A 22574-nucleotide genomic window follows, 5' to 3' on the forward strand; every position below is an offset into this window, starting at 1 on the left:
GAAAGTTAGTTAGGGGGCTTCCAGTCTGCCTGCAAAGACACTGAGGTCATCCTATCTTAGAAGGAGTCTGCCCTAATCTGCCCACAATTAAGCAAGCCAGAAGGCAATTTTTTTTAACTCACACAAAGAAACCAGTAGGCAGAGATTTAGGCACCAGTTTAAGCCAGTCACTTGCACTTGCGCAATAAAGACCCCAACGACCTCCAACTCACGTGAGTCTCATTATACCATCATCCTAATATGATGCATATGCTCGGAAGTTCATTAATAGCATTATAACAGACTGAATTCTGGGAACAAACATGCGCAGAAAGCAAAATGATGAATCACTGAGTCCTGTCAGTCTTAGTTGTCAATCAAGGAAGCCCACTCCTCTAAGAAAAGTAACCAGCCATAGTAAAAAGAAAAAATTCAAAGGCTTTGTTACCCAGCCTTTTGAGCCATGTTTCTCTTGCTCAGGCCCATTTCCACTTCTGGAAGTGTACTTTCCCTTCTAATAAAAATTTTCTACTGTATTTCAGTGTCTTGCTCAATTCTTTGTTCGAGACATCAAGAACCTAGACAACGTGCCAGGAGAGGACCCCACTCTTCAGTAACAATTTGATATCAAAGATGTTATGATTATGAGCTTTATGTTCTGAGTAAGGTATTTTCTCCACCTCCAAAAATTTTAATATAGTTCAGGCCATTATCATTTTCCTCTCTGCCTTCTCACTGACATTCAAAACAGGCTTATTTTCCTCAAATTCATCCATGCTGCAAAGTATTAAATGATTTATTCCAATCGATCTCAGGGGGGTGATACTGCCCCTCAGGGGTAATTTTGAATATTTGTAGAGGGATTTATGTCTTCTGATAGAGATGCCTGAGTATTTACATAGAGTAATGCATATTATTTTAATATAGATTACTTTCCTCATACTCATTTTTTAGTTTTAGTTATACGTTCTATTGATATTGTATTGTGTTTCTGGAGGTATAACTAAGTACAATAAAATTCAGCAACATTAAGTAAACAATTAGGTGAGTTTTACAAATGTATAGTCGTGTGACCACTGATAAATTATAGATTTACATAGCTGTTACCTCAAAAAGTTTTCTTATGCACTTTTTAAAATCATTCTGCTCCCTAAACCTGCTTTTTTAGCAACCACTGATATGCTCTCTGCCAAATGTTTGGCATTTTGTGCCTTAGTTTGTTTTGTATGGATAAAGTACACTGTGCATATAGGCAAGTGGAGAGAAATAAGATCACAACAGAAAGAATCTTAAGTAACATGCTCAAAGTTTTTACTTTATTTTGAAGGCAATGAGGAGATATCAGTGGAAATTTAATAAGCGAGATACTTAATATAATTTGCATTTCCAAACTTTCCAGAGGCAGTGAGGAGAACTGACTGGAGAAATGTGAGTCTTGGAGTAGGGAGACCAGTCAGAAGGTTGCTGCTTCAGTTCAGGTGAGGAGTGATGAGACCCGAACTAAGTTAGTTATAGAACGAATGAAGTAGTGGGCACAGAGCTCAAAGAGACTTAGCAAGCTGTTCTAAATTGCTCTAGAAATTGGAGAATGATTAGATGTCAAGGGAGGAAACGTGGATTAGTAAAACATTTTATCCAGGATTTTAGCTTCAAAAACTGAATAGATAGCAGAGCTTTTAACCACAAAAAGTAGACAGAGAAGTAAAATTGAGGTATAGAAAAAAGGTGGTATGGTTAAGCTTTGATCATATTTAGTTTGAAGTATATGTGAAATATTCAGGTGAAATTGTTTCCAAGACCAAGAAAAATGTCTAGATTAAGGTTACAGATTTGGAAGTCATAAGTATATATTGAAAGGAAAGTGATTTTCAGTCCTATTCTGATAAAATTTGAATAAAATGTCTTTCCTTTTCTATATTTTTCCCTGAAGTTAGAAATAGTTTCCTTTTGTAATATCTGTATCATCTGTATCCTCCTACCCGTTTCGAGCTGAACTTATCTTTCTCAAGAATGATTATTTCTAACTTATAGAACCATAATAAGTTTCTAACTGACTTACTTACCTTAAGTTCCTCACGTATAACAACTTAAAAACTGTCGTATGTGTCTTTAGGCTTGTTTTTCTGTTTGCCTAAAGGATTCTTCTATTAACCATTATTTATAAAATTTATATTTACCTTACAAGATCCAATTCTAAAGAATGTCTTTATTTAATCTATTTCCCACACACAACCACATGCACTACTTTCTTTAAGCCTTTACAAAATTTTTTTAATATTGTTTATTTTGTACTACTACTCACTTATAGTTAGGCATATTTCATGAATGCTCTTTATTATATTGTAAAGTCTTCGAGCATATGTTTTGTGTTCATCAGTGGAACACCCAAATGCTGCTTTATATTTAGAAGGCACTCAGAAATATCCATTAATAAACGTTGACAGAAATGTTTATCCATTTTATATGTAGATAAAATATAACTGGTCTTAATGTGACTTCCTAATTGAAAACATCAATTATGTTTTAAAATCACTATTGACATTTAAAACACTTTGAAATGAGAACCATTTAACTAGTTATTAAGGGACAAATGGAAATGCTAAATTCTGAACATTTATTTTAAAAATCAACAAGAAGTAGAATACCTATGCCCATAAAAAGTTGATTTCTTAGTTTTTTATGGATTTTTATATGATCAAATTATATAGTAGAAACCAAGATTCTTCGTTTTCCATTTTTGTGATTATTATATCATTTCTCATGCTCTAATTAGATTGGCTATTATAGTAACTTGAACTATGGATAACTTTGTGTATAGTAACTGGGACTATGGATAACTTGGACTACATAAATAGTTTTCTCATGACTAAAAAAGTAAAGTTAAATTGAGGATAACTTTTCTCTAAAAAGTTTCATTTAAAATTGCAATGGCAACAGCAGGGAGTAATAGAAAAAAGCTCTTTTCAAATGCTATTGATACTGTCCAGAATGGTTCTTAAATTTTTAATTATGTCATACTAGAAAGTCTTTTGGTCATGAAAGATGACTATTCTTGGCAGTTCACAGTATATGCTAAATAATCCAAGATGTGAAAATAAAGATTATCTGAGAAATAAGAAAACAACCATCTGTCCTAAATAATTTAGGCACTATTTTGCCTAGAAATTTAAAGATAGGCCAGAAGATCTCTTTTCATAATCTAAGATGCCCGTTAATTGTTAGATATATAAACCAGCTATGCAAATGACAAGGATGGCTTTTAAAATATTTATGGAAAACTATAGGTTATGAAGTTTAGAATGTTAGAAAAAAAGGTAAGGCTGAACTAGTTTTATAGGATGGCAGAGACAGTATGAAAGAATAAAATAAAAGAAACCAATAGAAATGCCTAAATGTCAAGTATCCCAGACTAACAAAGCTCTAATATAAAAATTAAAAGTTTTTTTTTCTTTTTCCATGGAAAAACATTCAATATCTTTTATTTTTAGTAATGTGCAAGGGCAATTACTATCCCTATTTTCTTTAATTAATATGAAATATTACATCAGTTCTTTACATTTCCAGATTACAGATATAGATAATATCCTTATCTAATGGCTTCTTTCTCTATCTGAGAAATGATGTGAGACTATTGCTGAATGCAGGTTGAAAGAACAGCTATAAATCTTATAGCAAAAGATAATTATGGGTACCAAAAAATATTACTCTCTGAACAGGTTTATATGACCTAACTTCTCAAGGCCCATCCTAAATTCAGGGAAAAAAGAAAATATATTTTTACCCACAAAGATAATAAGCTTTTCCTGTCCTTTCCTTGCATGAAAAACGTTGGGTAGAAACACTATATCTTAAATTGTTTCAGCTCTTTTTTTTTAACATAAAGAAGTTACCACCTCTTTATAAATAAGCAGAATAACATTCAAATTTCATTTGGATCGAAAACAGGGAAAACACAGAAGCCATACGTTCTCAGTGTCATCGCCACTGTCAAAAAGGAAATCAAGGTCATAACAGGTTTTTCCTACATTGTATTAAGAGATTAATGTGGTTTAATCACATCCAATTTACTTCTAGTTTTACTAATAAAAAGTGATAATTTTTTGAAAGTTATAAGTATAATCTGCATATATATGATCTTGAGAATAATTTAATACATTAACTTCAACATACAACTGTATTCTAATGTAATTATAGTGACTGTAAAGAAATGGATTCTTATAAGACCAAAATAACCCACAGGCCATGAGATTGGTTTCACTTTTTCTTATTTTTTTTTGTTTTTGTTTTTTGTTTAAACAAATGTGCATCATGATGGTTCAACAAGTAAGGCAAATGCCATGAATATGGAAGCTACAGTTTGCAATATGCCACATCTAGAACCCAGAAAAGGTGAATTAGACAGAGCTGGTAGTCATTCTAATTAAATAATCAGGTAACATCATGACAAGTTGGTTTTCAGCATTAAAACTGTCCATTTAAGGTCTCCCCCTCCCCCCGCCACCCAATAATTAGAAGTCCCACGTTGTCTCCAGTTTCTTCACTGTGTTTGTGTGAGCTCCATCACAGAATGGGAAATATTTGGACCTTCAATAACAGCAGTACACAGCTTTAGGTCCCAAATTCTCCATGTCAAAAGCATGTATCACCTTGGGCTTGTCTTTCTGAATGTGAAGGTTAACCACAGATTTATTGTGAGGATCTTTAACATAAAATCTTTTGTAAGCTAGAGAACCAAATATGCTGTTCCAGCAGCAATGATAACTGGTGCAATTCATTCAACCCAGTTCCAGAGAATGTTAGAGATAAGAAAGTTCTGCATAGTCTGGTTAGCCTTAACCTCAGTGGAGAGTCGTCTATTCCCAGCATGGAGTGGACTAAAAATTTCTCATTCAGTGAGATCCCTGCAAGGCCAGGTCCAGCTTTCATATAAAATGCCAGTGGCAGACACGGGAATCAGTCATAGAGTCCCATTCCAGAACCTCTCCTAGCTCGAGAATACATCCCTTTCTTCTGCATTTGACCCAGTTATCATCCATTATCGGGACCTTGAAACTGGCATTAAGGGTCGAGTGGGAGAGAGAAAGAAACAGCTTTCTTCTGAAATCTGTGCCCAATTTAAAAAAGTGAATTAAGATTATCTTCTAATGTCTGAAATCAGTGTCGATTCCAAAATTTTTTATTCGAGTCTTTTAGAGGCACCAGTTTGGAGAAAGAGACTAGGATTAACTTGAAGGGTGTTTCGAAGGCGTTTCTAAGAAGCTGCTTGTTTTTATTCCTATCGGTTTCTGTGTGAGGTGAGAGCTGAAGGGAGTTGATTGCAGTTAAGGGGTACCCTCCCAGGTCACCCTTGGGACTTCTGCTGCCTCCTAACTGTCCTAATATGTGACTGACCGTCCTTCACAATTGGAAGCCCCGGGGCCTTTGAGCTGATGCGAAAGCGCTGAAATGCGCACTGAATGAATGAAGGCACAACAGCATTGAGAGCCTTGTAAAGCGGGCCCTGGGGTGGCAGTGTGAAAGTCTGCTAGTGTGCTCTCCTGAATCAGGTGGCCGTCAGCTCTCCTTGGCCTCCCTGTGTTCTCACCCCGCCTCCATATTGTTTCAGCCCTTATCGGAAAAGTTTTAAATAAGTAAAAACAATATGATGGATAACTTCAAAATTTCATGGTATCGAGAAATGTTGTTGGAGTTTGAATTAATACACAATATTAATCATGTTTTCTAACTCTTTTATTCTAATTTTATGGTTTTCTTATAATGTGTACTGTTCAATTTATTTCTCTTTCAATGTTTAATGGAACTGCATCTCATTTTACCAAGTCTGTGTGCTTCAAAAATATTAGTGCTGACTTAATCAGAGTAGCCAGGTCTTATCTATGGGCTCCAACTGAAAGCCAAATATTCTCTTATTCATGCTCTCAATTACTACCAGATCATATTCTCAGGGTATACCAATTTCAATATCTACAAATGAGAATTTAAGAAGTAAACATCATTTATTTATAACATGGCATTATTATTTAGGTAATGTAAACAATATTTTTTCATGACATATAAGTAAGCAATCATCATAAAATATCTGTGATATAAAAGGGAAAAAGAAGCACCTAAATAGAATTTATCAAAGATATTTTCTGCAGGTATCTTTTTACTATTATTCGGTAGTGTTTTTGAAAAGCTTTAAATTCGGTTTGAAAAATGTCAGGAGATTTAGGTGATAACTAAAAAAATGTGTTTTATTACACCCATAATCATTCCTGCCAATAAGAACAGCATTTCTGAGGTTGCTTTATGAACTCAGAGACAAGCTGAAAATAGTCATATATTTTTAATATATTTATTCATGTTACATAGTTTAATAAATTAAATTTTGTTTGGCAGGTGGAATATAAGAGTACAAGACAGTAGATATGGCTTAAATTTCTGGCTCTACATTTTTTGTTCTCTCTTTAGCAAATTTTCAGATTAACGTAAAAGTGGCAGAAATAGTGAAGATAATTCTCATATACCCGTCACTCAATATCACCTTATTTTAATATCTTACATAATTTCGGCATACTTATCAAAATTAAAAATTAAGATGAGCTCATTAACAATTCTAACTTTAAATAAATTTCTCCAATTTTTTTCCACTAATGTCTTTTTTCTTCTTTCAATGTTCAATACAGAATGCCATATTGCATTTAGTATTCTAGTCAACTTGGACCTATAACAGTTTCTCAGTCTTTTTTTTCTTTCTTTCTTTCTTTTTTACAACCTTACAAGTTTGCAGAGTACTGACTAACTGACTAGGTATTTTACAGAATGTTCTCAATTTATGTTTGCATAATATTTTTATTCTTATTATACTGGAGTTATAGATTTAGAGGAAAAATTGCCACAGAAATGATGTGCCTTTTCCATCACATTATATTAGGAGGTACATGATGTTACTATAAGTTATTACTGGTAATGTTAACTTTGATTACTCGATTAAGCCAGTGTTGCCAGGTTTCCCTATTCCAAAGTCACTATGTTCCCTTCCTCCATTCTTTCAAAGTGAGAAATTAAGATTAGCCTATCCTCAAGGAGAAAAGACTGATTTTCCACCTGAGGAGGAAGAAGTTTTCTGTATATTATCCAAAATTCTTCTTTAAGGAAGATTTGTATGGTCTCCCCTGTTAATTGATTAATTGATTGAATTATTCATTTTATCAGCATGGACCTATAAATACTTGTTTTATACTTTGGACTATAAATCAATACTATGTTACTTATTCTAGATTGTTCTAGTTTGGTCATTGGGAACTCTTTCAGATTGTTTTCTATATCCCTTTCAGATTGGCTTCTATGGCTCTTTTAATACTTCTATGTCTTACTTTCTGGTAATATAAAATACTGCAGGTTCATCTTGTATTTATCCTACCCCAATTCTAGTTTCAGCCATTTCTCCTATATCAAGCACTGTTTTTAAATATTGTTAAATCATTTAACTATTTATATCTCCATTACCTCCTGTTAAATGAATATATTTTAACAAAATTCAGTGGTCTTCAATCTTATATAGGTAATTGACCTCAAATACATAAAACAATATTGTTCAAAAGATTTCAGAGAGGTTAATGAAATTCTAAGCTTATTGATAGATATTCTATTAGGATATGCACAAATAATGCCTGATGTCCTTTATAACTCTAAAATTAACTGATTATAAAATGTTTTTCTCCTATAATTGGTAAGAGGTTTGTCTAATTTCATATAAGATAATACTGCATCACTAATAAGTTTTGCCTTTGTTAATTTGTGACTGGATAATTTACATAATTTCTGTGAACTTTGGTTTACACATTTCAAAATGGGGTTAGTAATCCACACATCAAAGAAATGTCAAAAAGTTTAATTGAGGAGGAAAATATAAAATGTTTCATAGGGACACTGCCACATGAGGGCACTCAGGGAACTGGCATCACCACTATTGCTGTTGTAATGGTACACCAATTTCCAGTTTTGTCATCTTAAAAGCACTTTACTTAATATTTGATTGGCAATCTTGTTCACAATTTTGGGTGTGTTTTTACTGCGTTGAAAACAGATACTAGGAATCTCTTTCAAAAATTCAGTCTTACAGTTGTTAGAGGACTGCAAAGTGATGCTCTAAACCATTCTACCTGGCCCTGGAATCTGTTCCATAAATAGACATTGATGTGTGGTCCCCAGTGTACATTTAGGCACCATAACCAGAATTCTTCATTTCTTGATCAATGTATCCCATTTTTTTTTTTACATCTAGTTTTTAGGTGGTAGATGCTTACGCTGAGTTAGAATCATCACCTTAATAAATTCCATCTGTAGAATCTTATGTCTTCCTTCTGGAATAAATACATAAAACAAATCTATTTCTTTGGTATGTGTAAATATTTCATAAACAATGATAATTAAAAAATATTGCTGTCATTTTCATGATAATAATTTGAAATTATGATGTCATTATGATGACTTTTTAGCAGGATGTCATTTAATTATCGAAAGTCAGAAGCAGCACATGGTTTGGGAATCTTATATCAATCAGAGATTAAATAAAAATTATTCAGTCTTATTCATTTCTAAAATGATATACGCTACTTCAGAAATAATGAGGAGACTATCTGTAATGGTCAATTTTATGTGTTAACTTAACTGGGTCATTAGGTGCCCAGATATTTGGTCAAATATTTTTCTGGGTGTGTCTATGAGGATGTTTAAACATGAGACTAACGTTTGAATTGGTAGTCTGAGTAAAGCAGTCTTAAAGTGTTCGGCTTCCTCTAAAGCAGTCTTAAAGTGTCAGGCTTCCTCTAATCAGTTGAAGGTCTAAATAGAACAAAAAAGGATGACTTTGTCATGAATAAGAAACAAACTACTCCTACATGACTTCCTTCAACTAGGACATCAGTTTTTTTTTCTGCCTCAGGTCTAGAATGAAAACATTAGCTTTTTCAGAATTTTGAGCCTTCCAACATTTGGGTTAGAACTGTATCATTGGTTCTCCTGGGTCTTTAACTTGTCAACTCACTCTGCATATCTTGGGATTTGCCAGCCTCCATAATCACATGAGCTAATTCCTTATAATAAATCTCTTTCCATATATTTATCATTCTATTGGTTCTGTTCTGGAGACTGTAACTAATACACTACCTAAATCATTATTATCTAAATATCTTCTGGATGATTAAAGGTTGTGTTGGTGGTCTTATTTATTCTAAATCTACATCAAAACTAAATAAGTAAAACTATGCAGTATTTTAGTATATGTAGCCACCAACTTAAGCAACTGGGTCTTAAAAGTCTTTGCTATTAAGGTAATCTATAAGATATTCCACTCTAAAAATAAACATAAAGTATTTGTATATTAACTATACAGAAAAAATGAATATGTCTAAGCAAATCTATATGTGCAGAACCACACAGTGATATAAAAACTAACCCCCTTGATTTGTTATCAGATGCTACTTATCAAAGGTTGTCTCCGAATAGGTAATCAAATAATAATAATGAAATTGTGTAAATGTGGTGAGAGAGACAAAATGTAATAAGCTTAAAATAATTATTGAAATCTAGGATATAAACGCCATTGAATTGGCTTTCCCGTACAGAAAAATTTCTGGTCATTGTGAAAGAGTCATGCACTGATTTAAGATCAATTTCTGGTATAAAAGCAGTATTTCATTTTTGACACAACTGCTAACAGCTTTCTTATATTTTAGAACTATCTTCATCTGGCTCATATTATATTCATATAGTAAAAAGCATTTTTTAATGAACACTGAATCATTTTGCTAGCTCTGGGAGAGCAGTGGACTTTTGTCAGTCCAACTTACTCTTAGCAAAACATAAAAACTTGGCCAAATTTTTTATTTTAATCTTTCCCCATGGCAATAGAAACAATTTTTGTCCCCATAAGGTAAGGGTTCCCAAATATATTATCCTATTTTTTTCCAAGTTGTTTTCATTCTATTCTGTTTTTACCTTCTGTAAATAAATGGGGCACATGTTTTTCCTATTTCTAAAGGCACTAATTCTTTGATTATACATGACTAATGACACACCAGCTTTGATTAAGTGTTATAAAGAGGAGAGGATTTTTCCTCAATGGGTGAAGCTCCTTGAGAGCAAAGATCATGCTTTTTTCCAATGTTTGTTAATTAGTCTCACTTTCTAAAATACATTTACAGAAACATCATCATAATTAACATCAGCAGTGACATACAACCTTTTGCAATTTAGTATTTAAATTTTCATCTTATTTAGTCTCTTTTGAGCACATTCTTGTTCTTAAACTCCCTCTCTTTACTTCTACACCTTTCTGTCTCCCCCATCTTTTATTAAATAGCAGGATTTCAAGTTCTTCTCCTTCTACAGGGAAATTGAGAGATCTCTCTAAGTTCCTAGGTGAATTTACCATAGTGGTTCTCACTCTATTTCTTAAAGGAAACATTATTTGTGAATATATTGAATTTTCAAATTTATTCATTCAATTATCAAAGCATTTGACACTTCTCTTTTTTCTTGTTGAATTTCCAAATTTTTGCCAAGAATACAAAAGTGTAAGCAAGAGTAAAACTATAATGAAAATACATAAATTAGTGGTGTGGTCACGATTATAATATGTTTAAGTGCTACATGATATTTTCACTGCATTCTATTCTAAATTCACATCTATGATTGCTCGTATACTGCACAAACTTACTTAGGTTATATTTGGTCAGCTGGTTTGTGTTCATGTTTAGGTTGTCAAATATTTGTCAATTATCTTACAATATCAATAACAATAAATAATGGTTTTCTTCCATTATGAAGTAAATGATGCTACCATTAATATAATTACAGGTACAAACACCAAATGCTTGAACTAAGCTACATAGACATATGCATGGGACATTAACACATTTCATCAGGATTTAAAAAAATCTCAAAAATATCATAAGAACCCCATATAGGATTAATCATAAAATATGTGGATCAAGTTCTGCCTAGATAAGATGCCTAGATAAGACTTATTGGCTCTCCAAAAAAACTCCACAGAGTAGCAGTTCCTAGGTGTCTTTACCATAGTTCAATCTCAGGTCATGCAGTTTACAGGCTAAGAAACTGCATCACCCCAGAGAGGATCTATCTTTGTCATCACCCCAGAGAGGATCTATCTTTGCTGAAGGGCAGATGTATTAACTTTGCTCACAGGGACTAAAGTACAAAGGCTAGAATATGAGTATCCTAATTTACATTGAGAATTACAAATTCCAAAGAGGTGGATGGATGCTGGAGTTCTCTAACTCATGCATTCTCTCTGTGTTGATATCTGGATGGGAGATGAAAATTTAATAGGAAGACTGACTAGTAAGCCAAAAACCAGAATAAAAAGATTAGTTTTCATTTTAATGTTTAATACCACCAGCTAAGGATAGTCTGCAACATTTACCTATGCAATAAAGATGCACCTGTCAGACACAAGTAAAATATTTGGACCAAGATATATCTTTTCTGGTTAATAATTAGATGAGAGCCTTTTAGTACTACTCTCTTTTTTTCTGTATTTCCAGTTGTTCACCAACCCACCACTTCTTTCTTTAGAAAGACCTGGGAGACTTGAAATCTTTTCAGGGTAATTCTTGCATTGCCCTTATCGGATAATTTATATATTGGTTTAATTATCTAGTTCCAAGGTAACAATTTGATCTTACTTTAAGATCCTTGATATTGCATTGTATTTCAAGCTGATTTTGAATGAATGCAAACCTATGAAGCTATCCATTTTCAGCTTCTATGAGTCCCAAACAAATATAACTTCAGAACCAATCTCTTTCTAAATTTCATGTCATAAATTTTCCAATACAAGCCTGTTGTCTGTATAGCTTCTAGACAAATTATTCAAATTTAAAATAAACAGAATTGAACTACTCTTTTTTTCCTCCAAAAATGTTATTTCTTCTTTTTTTATTATCATGTATTCTTTCCCTCCGTTAATAAAAAAGTACATGAAAATTTTCATCAACTGCTGTTTGTGGCAATGTGTTGTTTATCCTATAGCTTTTCTCATTAATGTTATCCACTCTCTGACATGCCTATGGAAATTCTGAAAGGTTAAGGAGCTTGCCCAAGGAAACACAGTCTTCTAAATTGTAGAGTAACTTTTTAAGCCCATTCTTACTGACTCCAAATATCTTTATTACTTTATGTCACCATTCTTTCTGACATCATCGCTACCTAACCATTCACTGAAACTGGATCTCTTAAAATGATTCTCAATTGCCTGTTTTCTCTCATCATCTATATCTTTTAAGTCTCTATTTCTTTCTTCTTAACTACTTACTTGACTATCCCCTTTGCCATTGGTTTATTATACTTTCATCATCATCTACTTAGATCCTCATATTATTATCAAAGGGCTTCATGCTGCCCCATGGATTAGGTATTTAGGCTGGCATATATTTTCCTTCACTCTCTCTTATCTGTGTTAATGTTACTATTCTTTTACCCAAGCTTTCTACTTTCTCCTTCCACGTTCTTTTTAACAACTCCAAACTTTGTACATCCACCTCTCCCCTACCACAACCTTGTTCACTCCATCAAAAATCAATTATTAATAATTAAAAGTATATTTAATGAGTGCCTGTAGTTTGTCATGCACTATGCTAAGAGTTTTACATGGATTATTAAATTTTATTTAATATTATACAAATAACCCTGAGAGTTTTTGTGATTAGTATTCTCATTTTACAGATTAAGAAATTATGAATCAGAGTGGATAACTTACTTGCCTGAAGTCTCGTAGCTGGTAATTTATACAACATTGAGTTTAACCTAGACATAGGAGTTTACATTTTCAATCACTACAGAAATAAAATGTACTTATCACTTTAAGATAGTATATAAAAATTAAATATTAAACTTTAACATTATAATCAAACATTTAGATAAAATGGAGGAATGTTCTAAATGAAAAAGAGTAAAAACATGAATTATTTATAACAAGAAGTAATAGTGTGAATAATAAAAATAATTTAACATGGGACTTATGAAATTAATTTATAATGTATGAAGAATTAAAAACTCTATATTATAAAGAAAAGAATGCTTAATATGATTAATAATGGCTTTATTACACCAAAGAAGTTATTGGAATCATAAAAAGACATCACTATTTCTTGTAGCTTTAAAGTTCAGCTCTACTTTCACCCATAGATGTTATTAAAAAAAAAAAAAAACATGAAAATACATTGTTAAGATAGATAACCTTTCAGAAATCATCAGGGCATAGAAAGTAAATCAAATATTCATTTTTGATGTTTCTTAGTGAAATCCCATACTCGTATTTATGACTGAATAAAACCTTAAATATGTTTTTAAAACATAATGGTATATATTTTAATATGTTACAGAGGACATGTAAATTAATGCTGTCCCACAAGCCTAAGATTTCAGAGAAATTTGGTTCTGAGATTCGGAAGGCATTTGCAGTTCTCCAAGTCATATGGATTACTTGTATTCATTTGTTGTTTGAGTGTGCATTACAGATAAAATCCTATTCATCACAATTTATTTTTAAATACCCATTGTGAGCCTTAGTTTTTCTTGTTACAGAGTAGATGGAAATAGCAATGGAGTTGATGAAAAATTAGATACTCCTGGCACTTGGCAGCTTCATTCACTTGCTGCTTTCAGGAGGTGTTCTCAGGTATTCATGGAGGTCAATTCAGGTCTCCCATAAACAATGTTGGTTTCTTTGTCCCTGGGACCTTAGACCTGCTATGACTCTATCCTTTCTACTCGTTTCTTTATATTTGATTAGAATCCTATACTATTTCTCTGTCTCTGAGTCCTCTTCCTTTTTGTCTTGCTCTCAGAATTCTGATCAACTCCTTGCCTTGTTATTTGTTTCTTATGTAAGATTGCAGATTAAATACCTGACTTTCCTCTATTACTTACTTGATTAGTTGACTTTTTCCATATTCTTACTGCCTCACAAATACGTAATTCTTTCCCTCCCTGCACACAAAGTTAATTTGGAAATGTGAATTTAACATTCTACTACCCCCACTCTGACAAACCAATAACAGATATGGAATTTGGACATAAAATGCATATCAGATTATAAAATCGACATATAGATAAAAAAATCAGAGATACAGAGTCAACTTAGAGACAGAATAGCTCCCATTCATTTCATTAGTAATAAGAAAGAGGGGGAAAAGAAGGTTAATTAAAAACATTTTATCAATCCACTTCTACCCAGTTTTAAATGCCTACACTTTTTTTGTCTGCAAAGCTAGGTAGTTATAACAACATTCTTAGCCTTTGATACTGTCATGATACCATGATAAATTTCTAACATAGATAACATATTTGGTTGTAGTTACACTCGGGGACTAGGGTAGTCACAACAGTAATCTAACTGTTTCTATAGGTACATTGTCAACTGATTGATTTTCTGTACTAGTCAGTAAAGAGGTACTAGTGAAGTCTTGAGGTCTGTTGGGGAGGAATTTGTTCCATACCAACTTCAGATGCTGCTTTAACTTTCCCTAAAAAAAAAAAACCTGAAGAATGTAAAGCTGTTACATTTATTGTTTGTTTGCAAAACTAATATTCCCAATGCTGTAGAAAGTTGGAAGCAGGGATTGGTGGGGATGTTGCGGATTGAGGAATTAGCCCTGTGCCCTTTATCCACTTTCCTAGAAACACCACCCCATTGTTTAGGCCTAAATAGTGTTCACTTGTATATATTGTCTTCTTTCCCAGAGCAGTCCTTGTTCCCTTCCCATGGCTCCTTCCTACTATAGCCTTCCCTCTTTGTTCCATGCTCCATCACTAGCACCCACTCACATTTACTAGGTTCTGCTAATACCTCCTGTTGAAAAAAATCACATCTGTTTCCTTCAGGCCCCTCCTATTGGTTACAAATGTTTCAACCTCTTGAATCTGCTTCTACCTTCAGTTTTGATGCTATGAAAGCTGATGCCTCCCTCCAGTGTGTTGGCTCTCCTGGAGACAGGAAAATGACCTTTGTTCACAGAGGAGTAAGGATCAAGGCCAAGCATAGTGGGAAGGTCAAGGTCTCTTCTTTGGTGTACGGTTAGGCTTATTTTATAGTAACTACAATTTTAAAACAGACCTCATTCTCTGAGGACTAATTCTCTTTTCTAACACCTTCCTTAATGATCTAGGTGAGTAATCCCTCCTATTAGCATAATGCTGATCTCACAGCTGACAAAAGAGTAACCTTGACTTCATTTCATAAAAAGAGCATTTCTCTCTTTCCTTGTTTGAATTACATTACTAAACTTCATCCAAGGTGACAAATGGTGCTGTGCCCAAACAGCTTTTCTCCAATAACTAAATTTGCCTTTAACCAGAGTATAAGACAGAAAAAGAAAAAATAGGGCTTGAACTCTGACTATCAAGCAGAATCGTGACATGTGGCCTCTTCATGTAGTTTGGTCTTCCCATAGCATAGCAAACAGGTCCTGAGAGGAAGCCTTCCTAGAGAGAATGTTCAGACAACAAATACTCCATGAAAACCAGATAGAAGTGGTATGGCCTTTACTGATCTAGCTTCGAAAGATACACATCATTTCCACCTTTGAGTCCCTAAAGTATCTCAGATGTATGTGATGAGAATTAACCTCCATATCTTGCTGAGAATGTAGCAAAGTCACCTTGCAGAAGAGCATACAGAATGAGAGATATAATCCAATTATTGTGGGAAAAACTTGTGTCTGGGACACAAGTCATCCATCCCTGCTGGAATCTGTCTAAATTCTTGACCCTCAGAATTCATGAGCATAATAAAACACTAAGTTTTGGAGTAGTTTGCCATGTAGCAATAGATAACCAGAAGAGCAGCCTGTGAGACAGTTGCTGCTGTTACATTTACTGCTACTGCAGGGCAGCACTCAACAGCTGACCAATATAGCCCAGCTGAGGTGCTCACAGCTTGGATTCAATGAAATGAGATCCAGGATGCTCTAATTTTGGAAAATAAAATGAAGACTTTATTTAAATGCAATGGAGGCCACTATCTTGGAAGAAACAGATGGTTCCAAATGACTCTGAGCTTCCTTTATTCAGTCTCAGTATATACCCATTGAGCTCTGCCATGCTATTCTCTGTGACTGCTACTTGCCTGAGTATCTTCTCAAGAGAGACAGATCAAGTAAGACCTCCCTGTACAGTGATCCTGATCTTTGCCCTTGATTATTCTTTGCTTTATTTTTTTTATGGAGAAATAGTTCAAGGTAGTTTATAAAATTATCATGATATCTATAGAAAGCATTATGACATTTCTTCCTACTTGCTTTTATTTCTTATATTTTATTAGCATGGGAAGAGCAAAATTTTTAAAAGCATGTATTTATAAGTACATGATGACTGTAATTTCTTCATAGTCTAATCAAGCACCCCATGCCACACAAAAAAACTAAACTTTTTACTCTAAAACTCACTAATAAGCCAACTAAGTATAATTTGATTTCACATATAGTCATTTTGTTCAAAATAAAATATGTGTATGGGTATATGTATACACACTCATATATATATATATATATAAGAAAGTGATTATAAATATGTTTCATACATAAATATCGATAATGTATATGTATGCCAATTTATTAATATATGTGCATACACCTATATTGGCATATGCATATAGACATACATATGATTTCTCTTTGAATATTTTTTGTTAGTTAAACTGGATAATTAATTGGATTTCTGATTTATTTTTATGAACTTGTAAACTTTGTTATATAGAGTCTGAGAAATTAATCCATTCTCTATGTACTTATTAAATCAAGATTCTGATTATAAAATACTCAGGACTGTGAAGGACTAAATAAGATAGGTTTCAATTCAAAAAGTTCTAGGTAGTCAACTTTAAATTTTTACTATGATTTTACAATATCTAAGTGCACCTCCTTCTACTGTGGATGCATATTATCCAAATAGTTACAAAGAATGTAGAAGATGGAAAGTGAGCCTTTTCAGCCTGGCAATGTGCATTGTTTTACCTTCTAGTAAATAAAGACTACAGATACATATAGAAAATATGAAACCACTAAATTTTTACAATCGCTCAAAATATCTATGACATTATATCACTTCTGTTTGTGAATGTGTGTACATTGGTGGAGTGCATGTATACAAAATTACATATAATAGTTTATAATATAGCAAACTACTATTGGTTTCAGAACAAGCATGCTTATTTGAAATTAATTTTTATATAATAATAACAAAAATTAAACACATAATTTTATGTACTGTATATATGTGCTACCTACAAAAATATTCTGAAAACTGCTTTTCTTTCAGACTGGAAAATATTATGACTATTTCTTCATGCTAATAGTTGTAGAAATACCCCCATATTTTTAAAGGTAATAGTTTTGAGAGTAATGGTTAATTATACAAGTCCAAGTTCATAACATACTTTTTACTTCCTTTCATTGGTGTGACATTGGGCAAGTTAATTAACTTCTGCACCTTCAACTTTCCTCATCTGTAAAATAAGGATAATAATAATTCTGAGGCTCAAATGATGGAACTAATGTAAAACTAGAGAATTAAAGGAGTTAATTCACATAAAGTGCTGAGAATCATGCCTGATACATGGTAAACACTCAATAATGGGAATAATTAGTATTATTCATATAGGAGGATACCATAATTTCTACAATTCACTGATATGTGCATTTGAATTGTTTCCTTTTCTTTTTTTTGTATTGTAAACACTACTCGGATGGGCATACTTTATGCATATCTTTTCTATTTATGTTCTTAGTATTTGTTTCTCAAAGTAGAATTTTGGGATAATTTAAGAAAAATGCCACAAATTTTGGTTGATAATTAAGTAATTCAATGCTGCTACTCATATTATTTGCAAGTAAATTTTTCATTTTGTTGATGACAACTAGAAAATTGTTTTATTCCAGTTAGCAGTGCTTCTCAGTATGTACTTGGATGAATCCATCTCTGGTTGTTAGTGATTACGGGCTCAGGACAAAAGACCTATTTTAAGCTTTACCTAAACCAATAATAACTGTTAAGTAAGTCTATTTCCAGAATGTCATGGAATCTGGCATTTCATAACTCAATAATGAACTTGAAATTACATGCCACGAAAATCTATTCATGCCCTTAGTCCCTTTGTTCCCATGGATGCTTCAGAATTATAGAGACTGATTTTATTAAATATTTAACCTCCAAGATGTATTTGCTATAATTAGAGTAGCTCCCTCCACTCCTGTGTTTGAAAGCAATATCTCCACCCCTAATGAACAGATAAATTGTTTCAAAAAATTTTCAGATTCAGTTTGGAACAACAAAATAATTCAATATAAGCTAATGTAAAAAATAAAACAGTCTCAATTTTGTTCTTATTGTGAGCCTTTTCTTGTGCTTCTTGATTTCGTGGTCATCATGAAAGTTTAAAGTGAGTTAACTGTTTTATGTCATATAGTGCAGGTATTATCTTCACTTTAAAAGAAAAACCCTGAGACAGTCATTAAAATGGGTCAAGTTGAGAAGTTTACACTCTTCCTGGTGTCTTTGTGTTCTTCCGGTTGCCAGGTGCTAGAATATCTGCTCTGGAATTTGTTCGTGTCACACAATAGCAGAAGAAAAACACTTAATTTTGCATAATTGATTTTATTCTGTATGATTTGGATGTCTGCCTACGCTTTTGCAGGACTTAATGAAGTTTTATAAACGCTTTTAAATGTAGACAGTCATGCTTACATTTTCATGCTCTCTGTTTGCCAGAGGTAGAATTGTCAGTGTAAATACGAGGGTAATAGACAGAGACCTTGTATTCTTAGTGCCTGAAGGGAACCAGAGACCAAGCGATCCAGACAGAGACCAAACAATTAGTGGTTACTTGTGCATGTCAGAAGCTCTGGTGAACATACAGCCAATTATAAAATGGATTTTGCAGCCAGGTGAATGTATTTCAGTGTAGGCAGTACAAAATCACAAACTGATCAAATGCCATTTTTTGCTGAGGAGTGAAATAGGGACTTGGTAAAGAACTATATCTGTAAGTTAAACTAAAATGATCATCAACTTGCTGTGAATAAATTACTTTTTCCTTAGAAAATACTCATCAACTCAGTATGGATTAACTTCTCAAATTTTGTCAGAGATTTCAAGATAAATCCAATAAAATTTCTTGTTACCTTTAAATTTCTTTTTTCATATTAAAAAGAGTAAACAATTGAACTGGAGGCCTATCACTTGGCAGCAAGCCACTAATGACGTTTCTCTTCTCTTCTGCCTCCTGCAAACTCGCCTGCCCTAATAATAAGCATTTTAATGAATTGCTGACTACTTTACTGACTGACCTCAGAACGATCATTTCTCACTAGATTAAAATCATTAATTTAGGAAGTGCACATTGCTCTTCAGTTCAAATCAGTTACAAAACATTAATAAGGACAGTAGTAACATCCCTGCCCTCATTAGAATCCATCAAGTCTCAATTGCTTAATAAGCCTCTGTTAATAAAAATCAGAAGAAAATAGTATTTAAGTCCTCAGGAAATGAGGAAATATGCAAGGATATTTTGTAAGAGATATAGTTCTACCCGAGGAAGCACAAAGAGAAGAAAACCCAGCTCTCAACCTTATAAAATGCTGCTTCTGTGGTAGGACTGCACAAGAGTCTTGACACATAATGGAGCCAATGAATATGAATTTATATCTGACTTTAAGTAGTTTATATGTTAATGAAATTAGAAAACTTAAATGAAAGATATCATAATAATTTAACTTTCTTAGCTTTATCTGAGAAGCAATTTTTTCTCACTTAGTTATGAGAATTTTTTTTATAAGTAAGAAACTTAGCTAGTGACAAAATAAACTGATTTTAGAAAAAATTAACCTGGAGAAAATGATCAATGCCATAGCGTTCAAGATTTTTTAATTTAACCCTTTTAATTGATGGCAAAGATCACACAAAACTATCCACTATTTTATTCTCAGAAATGAAAAGGAGGAAAACAGATTTATGGCTGAATATTTCAACTTCGACCTTTAAAATTTGTGTCATGTTAAGGGTGCTACATAAAAAAGAAGAAATCTAAGATCAGCAAATCTGTGAATTTATTTTATAAAACTAAAAATGTAATTTAGATAAAATGTAGAAATACTTTAAGATTTATGAGTTTAATAAAAGAATATTCCAGAATTCTGAATCATGCAAACAGAAGATGCCTTCTCATCAACTTGAAAACAATTTTTAAGCAATAGCCAAAACAAAGCAAAACAAAAAAGAAAATAAATAAGTAAATACTGTAATATTATAATTAAATTTCTACACTAAGAGGAAATTCAATTTCTAACACTATAGACTTAATAATAAATAATTTTTAATAAAATAAGCTATATTTTTATCAATATGTATCCTACCTGTCACACGAAAAATTCTATCAAAGGAATAACTATTGTAAACAGGTAGAGGATTTAGATTATTTCCGATTCATTTTGCTTTAATGGAAGAATAAAACGTTCTGACAATATTTTATATATATCTATTTTAATTTTATTTATAAATGATATATATCATATGATAAAACTTAAAAAATACTACAAAGGATAAAATTAAAACCTATAATCTTTTTTTTACATGGAGATAAAGAGAAGTGGTATTCAAGATATTAATAACTAGTGAATTAATATAATTCAGATATTTAAAATTATATGTTATTTGTATAATGGCCTTATCTAAAGAGAATTCTAGCCTTTGCCCTCAACTTCTAGTCTCCAGGACCCTAAATATTATACATGATAGGCATGTCTTAATTTACTTAAGGACACTGGATAGTCTTAATTTTACTTTGGGTGAAGGCTTTGGTTCACACAGCATGAATAAACCTGGAGACTGAAATTAGCCATGTGGACAATCAATCAATTCTGCCTACATGATAGAACCTCAATAAAAACTCTGGACGCTGAAGCTTGGCTGAGATTCTCTGGTTCTCAGTAATCCATGTGTATTTTTACACATGAAAACTGGGAGAGTAATGTGTCCCAACTCCAGATTGAGAGGACAACAGGTCTCATCTCTTATATTGGCTCATTTTAATCAGTGCCCATTGTCTGTAATAAATTTTAGCAGTGAGTATAACAGCTTTCAATTAATTCTATGAGTCTTTCTGATGAATTATCAAAACTTAGGGTGCTTTTGGGAACCACCTGAATTCACAGTTGTTGTCAGATGAGGTCAATTGTGGAGACTCTGTTCTCTAATTTTGTTGTTGGCCTAAAACTTCTTAAAATCTCTACATATATTGCATGACTTACAAGTTTATATGTATCGTTGTTCAAGAATCAATTGTACATGGTAAAATGATTGTGAGGTGTGGATAGAAAATTTCTTCCTCCCAAGTCCATCGGGTATCTGAACATTAGGAAGAAATAAAGATGTCCGACCAGATTTACAATCAGCTCATTGATTACCGAGCCTCCCATGATATAATTGAATCCAAGAATAACCCAAGGTAAATAACAGGCCTTAAATCGTGTACCAAACCAAAATGATACAATCATGTCTCTGTTCAGCTGGGCCTGGACATAAAGCACTGACATGATCAGGGGGATCATCAGCAACAGCATGTCCATTGCTAAGCCAGTAATCATGATGCAAATCCAGTTAAAGAGGAACATGAATAAATAGTCTGCTGGCCTCCCATCAAAACCAAGCTAATTATCGTTTTCTCACATAGTTACCATTTTTTATAAAAGCACCTAAAATCTACTCTTAGCATATTTCCAGCATTCAGTACAGTATTATAAACTATAGTCATTATGCTGTACGTTAGATCCCTAAGACTTATCTATCCTACATAACTGCAATTTTGTACTCTTTGACCATTATCTCCCCATTTCCTCCCAAACCCCATCTCAATCCCATCATTCCACTCTCTGCTTCTATGAGTTCAACTTTTTTAGATTATACATATAAGTGAGATTATGCAGTATTTGTCTTTCTGTGCCTGGTTTATTTCATTTAACAAAAGGCCCTTCAGGTTCAACCATGAACCATGTTGTCATAAAAGACAAGACTTTCTTTTTTTTTTTTTAGGGCTAAATTATATATATCATTTTTATACTTAGCTTGATTACATATCTTGGCTATTGTAGATCTCCATTTCTTTAGGATAAATTATTAAAGCTTTATTTTGTTAGTTTGGTAGTGTTTTATTTCCTTGATTCTTTCCGAGCCTTGTAAACTTGTGTTAGTATCCATGCACTGAAGAAGTATGAAGAAGCAACCATCTCTTCCAGTCTTTACAGACTGACTTTGGCAAGGGAAGTTCAGTCAGAAATTCTGGGTGGGCTGCTTGGTGGGGTCTGTGAGGTGGCGGGATCCATGGGAAAATTTTCTATCAAGGGCCATGGGACAGCAGTTCAGATCTCCATGTTGCTTGTTGAAAGCCATTACCCCTTTTTGTTTGTTTGTTTTTAGCTGCCTCCAAACAATCTAGCTATACCAATTTCCTCAGTGAAGTGGCAGACAAACAATAAAAACAGACCTCTCAGATGGTGCCTTGAAAGACTAAGGAAGTTGCACACTCACTTTTT

This window comes from Pteropus alecto, unplaced genomic scaffold (genome assembly GCF_000325575.1).
Source record: "Pteropus alecto unplaced genomic scaffold, ASM32557v1 scaffold155, whole genome shotgun sequence".
NCBI classification, from domain to species: Eukaryota; Metazoa; Chordata; class Mammalia; order Chiroptera; family Pteropodidae; genus Pteropus; species Pteropus alecto.